Source organism: Lactuca virosa, chromosome 9, assembly GCF_052849685.1.
Source record: "Lactuca virosa cultivar CGN04683 chromosome 9, Lactuca_virosa_CGN04683_v6, whole genome shotgun sequence".
Classification (NCBI taxonomy): domain Eukaryota; kingdom Viridiplantae; phylum Streptophyta; class Magnoliopsida; order Asterales; family Asteraceae; genus Lactuca; species Lactuca virosa.
This window is the reverse complement of record NC_136434.1, coordinates 61602411-61614146: the sequence shown is the minus strand read 5'-3', so window position 1 is coordinate 61614146 and position 11736 is coordinate 61602411.

Genomic DNA, 11736 nt, shown 5'->3' with positions numbered 1-11736 from the left:
GGAACCGCACCAGGTACCAGATCAATATGAAACTCAAGCTGCCTCTCGGGAGGCACTCCTGGTAAATCCTCGGGAAATACATCGAGGAAATCCTAAACAATGGGCAACCTACCCAACTCTGATGTGCCCTTAACTCGAGTGTCTGCAACATAAGCAAGGAACCCAGAACAACCCTATTGCATATATCTCCTGGCCCTCGCAGTTGAACAGAGAACTGGCCCATGCAAAGCTCTTTTGCCAGGAATAACCAGTTCTCCACCACTAGGGGTTCGATCTCTCACTAACTGCCGCTCACAATCAATCATGACCCCATTGGGGCCCAACCAGTCCATCTCGATAATAACATTTGATCCCCGCAGAGGAATCGACATCAGATCAATAGAATACCTCTCACTAAACAGATTCAGAACACACCCACGATGAACCCTCGAAGCACTCACAGTACGGTCGTCCGCTATCTCTACCTCCAAGGGAGAATCCAATGTCCCCGGATCATCACGAAACTTATTGCTAAGCGCAAGAGATACAAAGGATCGGGTAGCCCCCGAATCAAACAAAACATGAGCAGTCATACCATTGACCAAAAAGGTCCCAGTAACCACATCCGGTGTTGCACGAGCCTCATCTGTGGTTAGCTGAAAAGTATTGCTCTTCACTATAGAGGCCTCTGCCTTAGCCTAACGGCCATCAGTGATCCTCAAAGTGGCAGGGACAGGCGCCGCCACTGCTCCTCCATACAGTCTCGGACAATTAACCTTTTTATGGCTGGTCTGATTGCAATAAAAGCAAATCAGAGCACTCCTGGAGCAATCCCTACTCACCTGGCCAAACTGGCCACAACTATAACATCTTGAACCCGCCGCTCGGCAAGCTTCACTGTGCGGCTTGCCGCACTTGCCGCAACGGCCCCGATCCTGCTGGCCTTTGGTACGAGCATCAGAGATCTTGGGCCTCTTAGCCTGGCCCACAGCCGTGTTTACCTGCTCCGGCTTCCGCTTCGACTGAAGCTCCAACTCAATTTCCCGCTCACGGGCCTTCTCGATCATATCATTCAGGGTCTTTCACCCCGAAAAGCTCACGAACTCCCTTATATCCTCCCTCAACATGTCATGATATCTCTTCTTCCTCATCTCCTCATCCGCAACGTACTACGGAACCAACAAAGCCCTCTCCCTGAATTTGGCGGTAATCTCCATCACAGTCTCAGTAGTCTGGAGAAGGTCTTGGAACTCCCTCTCCAGCTGCTGCTCCTCTATAGCTGGTGCAAACTCCTTCTAGAATCTATGAACAAAATTCTCCCAGGTCATCACTGCCACTGCCATTGTCCCTACAGCTCGGGTAATCTCCTCCCACCATTCTCGTGCTCTGTCCCTCAGTAGATAGGATGCAAATCCCGCATTTTCCTCATCAGGGCAAAAGCTCGTTCACTGAGCATTCTCCATGTCAGCAATCCAACGGCGGCTAGCGATGGGGTCCTTAGCTCCAAAACAACTCAGGAACTCCACAAGCCTTGAACTCCCGAAATGAGGGAGCTCGAGCTCCAATCTGACCCGCAACAATCTAGGCTCGAAAAGACCTGAGCCTGTTATCCATCAAATCAATAATCCCCTCTTTGATGGTACCGAACAACACAGGGGTAGCATCCAAGATACCGCGAGTAACCTCAGCCGAAATGAATTCGCACAGTCTCTCATCAATTGGTTCAGCACCTAAACCAGAGTCTGAACCGGAACCGGAACCTGAACCTCCTCGGGTAGTCATCACCATCCTCAAACTGAAACACAACATATAAACAATCAGCATATGACTCGATGGAAAAATCCCCATCACAAAGGCCTCCTTAGAGTTTCCAAGTCTGATCTTGCCTCAGGTACAGATCATGTGCTTCCAGTAGTATGGACCCAATACTACCTTCCACACCTATATGTACCCTCCTCAAGAGTCGTCCTGATTTCTCTAAGTCACCACACTAGATCTATACCCCATTCCTATGCTAAACCACATACAAGTCCTAGTCCTTCCTAGGATTCCTCGACTTCCACCACTCGCAATACCGAGAAATTCAATCAACACCGCTCGTTGCCTTATGCATGCAAGTTATACACAAACAGAATCGCATATACTGTCAAATGATGACTCTAACCTAAGTCCACAACCAAACAAGGAACAGGAAATGAGGCCGAATCAATCATTCTATGGCTATATCATCCTAGTCGTATATAACTTTGAAAGCATACACTTAGCAATTAACTGAGATTATATCAATTCCAAGTAGTACATAGCATCAAATTCCCCTAGGCTATAAGGCATCACATAAATCAGGAAATTCTATCATATGATTCCTGAAGGTATCCTTAGCCCTACTCTAGCATGCGACTTTCATATAAAGCATACTATTCATACTACATGGGTATGGGTAATTTGGGAACCGCTTACTTGGGCTTGGCTGATTGCAGACATCGTACCCCCCTTTTCTTAAGAGAATCCTTTTAGAATTTTAACTTGTTTTCTTTCAAAAGATTATAATTTCCTCAGTTTGAGTTCTGATACACCCGAAGGTGTGCCCGGATCCCTCAAACCAAGGCTTTGACACCAACTTGTAACAACCCAAAATAGTGGTGAAAATTTTCATTTAAAAACTATTAATATCATTTGATGATTGTACCAAAAACTATCAATCATTACAATATTCAAAACATCATAGTACAATTATTTTAAATGCGGAATATCTGAGGGGAGGATGTTGTGCCATCACGCTGGGCCCTTCCCTTTGGAATTGGAAGTACCTGAAACCATAAACATAAACATAAACTATAAGCACAAAGCTTGGTGAGTTCCCCAGAGTACCACATACCACATAAAAAAAATGATATGGACCAAATCATAGTCTTATAATCATTTCCTGCCATGGGCCAAACCATGGTCTTTCCATGCAGAACCTAGGGTCAAATCCTGGTCCTTAATATAATTGCCAAGGGCCAGATCCTGATCTTCCATGCAAATGTCAGGGGCCAGATCCTGGTCCTTCATGCAAGTATCACAAAGGCTACTAGAATTCTACACAACAAGTAATGGGCCGGCATTAGTGCCTTCGACCCATGGATACAATGAAAAAACTCACCTCACAGGCAGATGAGTAAACTGAAAAGCACGCCGCTCCGAGATCAACTCTATCGACCACCTTAATAAATTCAGTGACTCAAACTCAGCATACAACCTAAAATACCTAAAATAGCCCTAGGTCAATCCCTAGTTAAAATCCATGTCAAACTCATCTGATTCAACCGGGTTGACTCGGTGAGTACGTTGGGCGTACTCCTTACGTACGCAGGGCTTACTGCATGGTTGACTGGAGTCGCGGAGTTGACCACGTACGAACATCGTACCCCTTGGTATGCCCAGCGTACGCGGCTGCTCTCTACTTAAACAATTCAGTGCTTAATCCTTAAGCACTTACGTCTAAAATGCAGATTTAGGCTCAAAAAGATGTCTGTAACCATAAAGTTTCCAACTTTATTGTTTAGCATGGATATTAAGACCTTATCTCCAAAAACCATATCTTCTTTACCCATTAAGACAAACTAGCTCTTGCATGTAAATAAACTAATGACCAAGAACACATTTTTATGACTTAACACCCCCTAAAACCTCTGAAAGGACAACTCAAATAAAACCTCTGAAAGGACAACTCAAACATCTTGGGGTATCTCCTACTCAGAAAAATCAAGTTTGGGACAAAAAGGTGACAAGTTTAGGCTAAAACAAGACCCATACGAAATATACGTCAAGGTTGAAGCTTTTTCCCTCCAAAAGATGCACTAAGGGAAGTAGATGTTGGATCCAAGGCCTTGAGTTAAACACCACAACCTCAAGGTTCGTCCTTCTACTCCAAAGGCTCCAAAATGACACCAAAAGGGCTCTTCAAGCTTCACAATGCACTCACACACTTTAGGGTTTCGAAATGAGGAAGGAGGATGAAGATAAGAGGGTGTATAAGGCTATACATGTGCTTAAATAGGGTCCAAACCCTAAAAATTAAGGTTTTCACCCTGGCTACGTACGACCTGCGTACTAGCACGGAACCAGGTCTGCCCTGCGTACCAAGGTGTACGTCAACGTACCACGCTGCATCCAAAAATTACGAAAATGCCATTGGGGACTATTCTTGCAAAGAAATCACAACCCAAGGGTCAAAAGCGAATACCTGAATATTATAGATGTTACAAAAAGCCCTAACATTTTTTATTAATTCTATGCCCACAACTTTCTCGCAGAATTATCACTCTAACCCACTTAACGAGTTTCATGGTTAAATTGTTATCTTTTTTGCAAAATCAGTCCTAGAATTAGGTTTAAAGTTCAAATTTGGTCCTTGTAGTTTGCAAAAATTACACCACATGGTTTTTTAACTTTTTTTTATACTTTATTTTTTTTTCGTATATATATATATATATATATATATATATATATATATATATATATATATATATATAATTTTATTTCATTTTATTTATATATATACTTTATTTATTTTCGTTTCTTAAATTTATTTTCAATATATATATATATATATATATATATATATATATATATATATATATATATACACACACACACACACACATTATTTATTTTCGTTTTTTATTTACTCTAATATATTCATACATTTTACATTTTTTGTATTTTTTAGTTTTTTTTCATATTTGTTTTCGTATTATATTTTAATTTTTTTCTATTTTTTATTTTATTCATTTTTTCGTATTTTTAACTTTTTTTTAACATTTTTCAAAATGTTTGAAATGTATTAATATATTAGATTATATTACATATTTAGTAATTTATAGTTTTTGTAATTTTTTTATTTTTATTCAAGTAAATAAAACAAGTTATATTTATATTTGTAATTTCCGTCTAACTTATTTTCTTTAAATTTTGTTTTGTTCTATGGTGCTATTATATTTATGCTATGAAAAATTGAAAATTAAATTAAATAAATAAAACAAACAGCTTTTCTATTGAGAATTATTTTTTCATGTGATATAACTTGCAAATTAAATCATATTTCAATTTAAGATAATACTTTTAGATTTGATAATAAACTAAAAGAAAAAACAAAAATAATAATAATAGTCGTTCTCTATAAAAAAACTTGTTATAGTAATTTAAATGAATTCAAGTTCATTTACTTGAATAATAATAAATAAAAACATTATAAAAAGCATGAGTAACTAAAATTAAAAAAAAATAGGAAATAAAAGGTAGAAAAGGAAAAAAAATAAAGTTAAATTGTTGAAAAATAAAGTTAAAAAAAGAAAAAATTGCAGCTTTTTTTATAAATTCGCAGAAAAAAAATTTAAAAATCGATTTTTTTTTCATAAAAATTTTCAGTGAAATTATATAAAAAGTTGCGATTTTTTATAATATAAAGTTAAAAAAAAGATTTGTGATCTCTAAATTATTTTTTATGCATTTTTATGATTTTTAGTGTTTTTTTAGGGTTTTTTGTTTTTCATAAAAACCTAAACCTTATATATATATATATATATATATATATATATATATATATATATATATATATATATATATATATATATATATAACGAAAATAAATAAAGTATATAAAAACGAAAAATAAAGTTTAAAAAACAATGTGGTGTAATTTTTCGCAAACTACAGGTGCCAAATTTAAACTTTAAACGCAATTTTAGGACTAATTTTGCAAAAAAATAATAAAGTTAACCGTGAAACTCGTTAAGTAGGTTAAAGTGATAATTCTACAAGAAAAATTTAACAATAGCAGTAATAAAAAGAAAGTTTTTCAATTACACGTTAAAAATTTAAAACTTATATGATATTAGTCTTTTTCTCAAAGGTTTACTTTTAATTCATATGATAGTTTTTTTTTTCAATCTTTCTTTAATTTATATGATAGTTTTTTTTTTTTTTTTTTTTTTTTTTCAATCTTTCGCTTATTTAAATGTTATATATTATAACTTAAATCACTTTCATATTAAGATTTTATGGTTGTATATTTATTTGATAGAAGTTTAATTTTATAATCTAATATACTTTTTCTTTATTTATCATTTTGAAGTTTATTTAGTTTATTTCATGGATGAGTAACAAACAAAATGCTTGTATGATTTGTTTCTTTTTTTTATTCGATCTAATCAAATACGACAATAAAATGTAATGAATTATTATATTATTTTGGTCATTTCATTATATGTTATTTATTGTATTCCATCATAATAGAAGTCCCTAAGAGATATAATGATAAAAACTAAAAACATATGAAAGTATGTAACAAAACACAAAATTTAAAAGTTGAAACTTTAAAACAATATATATATATATATATATATATATATATATATATATATATATATATATATATATATATATATATAAATAAAGCATATTAGTCATATTTTGATTTTTAAAAGGTATAAGTTATAAAGTTTTTTTGTACAAATCAATTATACATAAATAAATCATTAACACTTGCCAAAAGTTTGAAGACTTGAATTAAGGAAGATTATTCAAAATTTAATTTTGAGTAAAATGATAATTTTAAAATATTAAATTCATGTATATAAATTAATTTTAATTTATATTTTCTTAAACCAGACACCGATATTATTAATTTACATCAAATGTATAAATATATAATATAAATATAAGCTCTAAACTAAAATATTTTATTTAAAATTGATAATTTTTTTATTACATAATAACTAATAATTCAATCTAATAATTATTTTCCAGTAAGAAAACTATTCGTCAAAAGAGTTATTTATAGTCGCCGTTTTGTGCATGCACACATCTACTATATCATATCATATTATACTATAAAGGAAACATTTTTCCTTTCACCACATTCATTTGAAACTCGCATGTATTTTTCCTTTCAGCATATTAATTTGAAACTCCCATAAGTTTTCAATTTATTTCTAATAATAATTATAAGCTGGTTAATAAGGTTAAATAAATATCAAATCTAAAGTGTAATCACATATAAACTAAATTTCAATATTAAAATAATATATTTACTTCTACTTATTAAGTGATTTTTTTTAACTTTTAACATATTATACTTAATTTATTAGTTTTAATATATTGTTGGATGTAAACCATTATCATTTTAAAGATAAAATTTTGAAACAATATGTATAAAATACTTAAATTATTAATTTGAATATACATTACAGGGTCAACTTAAATATAAATTTTAGTTTAACTAAAACAACCCAAAGAATATTTTGTAAATAGTTAAAAGTAATTAATTATAGTGTTTTTCTAATAATGATTATACATTGGTTAATAAAGTTAAATAAATATCAAACCTAAAGTGTAATCATAAATATACTAAATTTCAATTTTAAAATAATATATTTACTTGTACTTATAAAGTTATGTCTTTAACTTTTAAAATATTAAATTTAATTTATTAGATTTAATATGTTGTTGTATGTAAACCATTATCAGTTTAAATCTATAACTTTTGAACAGTTTGGACAAAATACTTAAATTGTTATTTTAAATATAAAATTACAATGTCAACTTAAATATAAATTTCAGTTCCACTTAAAAAACCGAAGAATATTTTGTAAATAGTTAAAAGTGATAAATTTTAGTGATAAATGCAAAAACTAAATTGTAATCTCAATTTAACTAAAATATTTCCTAAAGATATTTTTATAATCGTTAAAAGTTTTCAAATAAGAAGCTTAAAATGACTTACAATAACAATTGTCAAAAATAACTCTATATAAATGATTATATTGTTACCCTTAAAATAAAAAAACAATGTTTGATGTTTTAAATAATTATAATGATAAAATTAAAACATTAAGCAAATAAATATTAAAAAATTAATTAAAAATAACAACAACTATAAATAACATTAAACCATATATTATATTTAATTTTATTCATGTATAACTCGCGGGTAGAAGTCATTCAAACGATTGAGATTATGCAGTTATAATAGATGTATATATTATCATATAATTCAAAATAATCAATATATTATATCAATTTAGTATACAAATTATTATATCAAATTTAACAACAACATTATTGTTGTATTATAAAAAACTTATATTTATAAAGACTTCAACTATATAGGTGTTCCTGCGCAACGCGCGGTCATTCGCCTAGTGTATATATATATATATACACACACACACACACACACCAAAGGGCTTCTAGCCCAGCGATATCAGGTGTTGCCCTCCTCCTTGAGGTTGAGGGTTCAAGTCTCGTCGGAGACATATGTGGATTTAGGAGTAGTTTATGATTATATTGTATTTACCGTTCAATATATATATATATATATATATATATATATATATATATATATATATATATATATATATATATATATATATATATAGGTTTAGATTCTATGGAAAACAAAAAACCCTAAAAATCATAAAAATGCATAAAAAAATAATTAGAGATTACAAAACTTTTTTTTGAATTTTTTTTTTTGAAAAAATCGCACCTTTGATTACAAATTCGCTGAAATTGTTTTTGAAAAAAAACAAATTAAAAAATAAAAATTGATTTTTTAATTTTTTTTTAGCGAATTTTTAAATAAATGTCCGATTTTTTCATATATAAAATCAAAAAAAAGTTTTGTGGTCTCTAAGTATTTTTTTTATGCATTTTTATGATTTTTAGGGTTTTTTAGGGTTTTTTTGTTTTCCATAGAACCTAAACCTATATATATATATATATATATATATATATATATATATATATATATATATATATATATATATATATATAGAGAGAGAGAGAGAGTTAGGTTATTGTGTTGTAACTATTTATTGTGTGCATGTAGGATTGATTCTGGACCAATCATTTTAGTTATTTTAAGAAAGTAATTAATACATATTACATGTTGAAGATATAATGAATATTAATTAAATCTTCAGGATTTAATATACATTAATTACTTTCTTAAAATAACTAAAATGATTGGTCCAGAATCATTCCTACATGCACACAATAGATAGTAAATACATTTGAACCTAACTTTCTCTCTCTCTCTCTCTCTATATATATATATATATATATATATATATATATATATATAAATATATATATATATATATATATATATATATATATATATATATATATATATATATATATATATGAAACATCCCAAAAATACAACCCAAAATTTTCGTTTTTAAAACATTATTAAAACCATCAACCATCCAAAATAATAAGTAAAATCATAATCGTGTATCATAAAACATCATAGTGTCTGTCTCAAATCAAAATCTCATATCCAAATATCAGAGTCTAACTCCCAGGCTGAAGATTGTGGTGTGTGTCATGCGATCATCCCGAGCCCTTCCCAGTACCAGTGGAAATACCTGAAACCAAAGCTGAAAACCGTAAGCATGAAGCTTAGTGAGTCTCCCCAATCTACCACATACCCTCTACACATAGCATGTAACTAGGAGATACGGGCCTCGCCCACACTCGTGGAGATACGGGCCCCGCCCATACTCCGCTAACTGGGAGATACGGGCCCCGCCCACACTCCGCTAACTGGGAGATACGGGCCCCGGCCACATTCCGCTATCTAGGAGATACGGGCCTCGCCCACATTCCACTATCTAGAAGATACGGGCCTCGCCCACACTCCGCTATCTCTGAGGTACAGGCCTCGCCCATGCTCAGCTACTTCGAGATACGGGCCTCGCCCACACTCAACTGCTAAACCCATCATACAAGTATCACACAGACAACATGTAAAGCTAATCTAATGTTCATACATCATAATCAACTACTACTATGAGATACGGGCCTCGCCCACAATTTGCTAAGATAGGATACGAGCCCCGCCCACACTCAGCTACTATCATCTCATACTACGGGCCGACCTTGAATGCCGTAGACCCGTTCCTACTGAAGGAGAACTCACCTCGTAATGTTGGCTGCTGAGTTACTAAATCTGAAACTGTCTGACTGCTGCTCCGGAACTCCCTGGCTACAAATCCCATAAACACTAAATCAGATATGGATAACTACTCTCAGGGTAAAATGACTATTTTACCCCTGGTCAAAGTCAACATCTTGGTCAAAGTCAACTTCCAGTTGACCGGACTCGCCGAGTTGGGCCGCCAACTCGCCGAGTCCCTATCATCCTTTCTAATTCTCTACCCGCTTCTACTCGTCGAGTTTGGCAAAGGCTCGACGAGTTCTTCTTCGATACTAACATCTAGTTCATCTTCATCTGACTCACCGAGTTGTATGAACAACTCGTCGAGTCCTCCTTCATCCTATGAATGAGATCAGTCCTTGACTCGCCGAGTTGTATGAACAACTCGTCGGGTCCCTCCACTACTAGATCTGAGCCTTAACTCACCGAGTCCATTACCTACTCACCGATTCCACCTTAAACTCTCAAATGGGGAAAATCGGGGACTCGCGACTCGACTCGTCGAGTCTGAAGAACGACTTGCCGAGTCCCATGCATGGCATTACTAAACAGTCGATTCTGCTCGAATCCAGTGCATTCCATTCATAGATCTGAGCTCCTAGGGCTGGTTTTTCACGTAAAGTTTCTAACTTTACGTGCATGCATGCTAATATGAAGCTCAAATACCCAAAATAAGCTAAAGGAAGAGATCTAAGCTTGGAATGGAAACTTGGCTCAATAAAGGTGGCAACCTTGAGCTTAAGAGGCTCTGGAAAGCTTATATCTGAAGTCCATTCATCATATTAACTCTTAATTCGACCTTAAAGTCTAGAAAAGAGCTCAAAATCAACAATAGCAAACTTCTCAAGAGATCTAATTGATAATAAGCAAAGATTCGACTCAAAGGGGACTGAAAATCAACCAGAAGTCCGGATCTACTTGCTCCCCTTGAATACTTCTCTTCTCTTCTTCCCCAAATCCCCAAGATGCACTAAAACCTTCACAAGTGAGAAAATGCTCCAAAAATGCTTAAGAAAGGCTAGGGTTTCGTATGGGACTCTTTGTGGGTGAGGGAGGCTGGTCTTGGGGCACATAAGATGTTTAAATAGGGTGCAAACCCTTGAAATTAGGGTTTCATCTAGACTGGCAGACTCGTCGAGTCCGGGAATATGGACTCGTCGAGTCGCCAACTTAAATCGCGCACAAATCCCGTCTCTACTAGACGAGTCGGGCTACTGACTCGTCGAGTACCCCTTAAGAAAATAAAATTACTTTATTTAAATCACATACCAGAAATGGGGCGTTACAACTCTCCCCCACTTATCTTAGACTTTGTCCTCGAAGTCTGCTGCTGCTGAAGCTATAAATATCTCTGGGTAATGCTCCCTCATTTCCTCCTCGGCCTCCCACGTCCATTCCGAACCCTTCCGGTGCTGCCACTGCACCTTCACTAGCTGGACTACCTTGTTCCTCAAGGTCTTCGTTTTCCGATCCAAAATCGCAACGGGCCTTTCAATATAATTCAGGCTGCTATCAACCTGAATATCCTCCAAGGGTACGACTGCTGACTCGTCCGCCAAACACTTCCTCAACTGAGAAACATGGAAAGTGTTGTGGATCTGGCTAAGCTCTGCTGGAAGATCCAACCGATAAGCAACCCGACCCACCCAGGCCAAAACCCTAAACGGACCAATGAACCTGGGGCCTAACTTGCCCCTCTTCCGGAACCTGATAACACCCTTCCAGGGTGATACCTTCAGGAGGACCATATCGCCCACCTGAAACTCCAA